Here is an 841-nt window from a genome sequence, read left to right on the forward strand (position 1 = left end):
TTCACTTTAATGAGGATGATGATGATACTAGTTGTTTGATAAATCATGAAAGATGTATTTCAATAACGAAAGGTTTGGGAGAAAAGTAGGGCCTTTCTAATTTATGGAGTAACCCTTCATTTTTAAATGGGAGGTGTAGATTTACGAAAGTAAAGGGCATTTAGAAAATTTATTTGGATATTTAAAACAACAATAAAAAAGGTAAATGAAAATAAATACAAATGATAATTTGAAAAATTATATTGTGTATTTGAAGATTTGATGGCGGACGGCTAACAAATTCTCAATATTTTATAAGAATAGTAAAGAAAATCTGAAAACAGTTTAGTCCAAAGTAAAAATTGGATTGGGGGAATATGCCTGGAAAGGCAGAAAGTTTTGAGAGAGAGAGAGAGAGAGAGAGAGAGATTAGTCATAGCAAGACAACTTTTCAGACCACAGCTAAAAGAATCTGGGAGAAGTGGCTGTGCTAGTTGAAAGAAGACACAGACCCTGCATACGTACATGCACAGATATGCATACAGACAGACACACACACACACACACACACACAACACAACAGAGAGAAGAAACAGAGGTGGAAGTCATTTAGTTCTCAGAATTATGTTGTCATAAGACATTAATTTGCTAATAAATAATTTGGACAATGCAAAACTGGAAACAAATTTGTGCAGAGACAGAAAGAATTTATGGGAGGGGAGCAGAGAAAGAGGATAGAGGAGAGGGAGAAAAAATGCACCAATGAGGGGAAGTGCACTTTGGTGTTGACAACTGACACAGCCCCCTTTATTTTAAGCCCAACTATGTCACACACTGACCTTTTAGATAAAGTACCAATTAC

Source organism: Octopus bimaculoides, chromosome 10 (genome assembly GCF_001194135.2).
Source record: "Octopus bimaculoides isolate UCB-OBI-ISO-001 chromosome 10, ASM119413v2, whole genome shotgun sequence".
Classification (NCBI taxonomy): domain Eukaryota; kingdom Metazoa; phylum Mollusca; class Cephalopoda; order Octopoda; family Octopodidae; genus Octopus; species Octopus bimaculoides.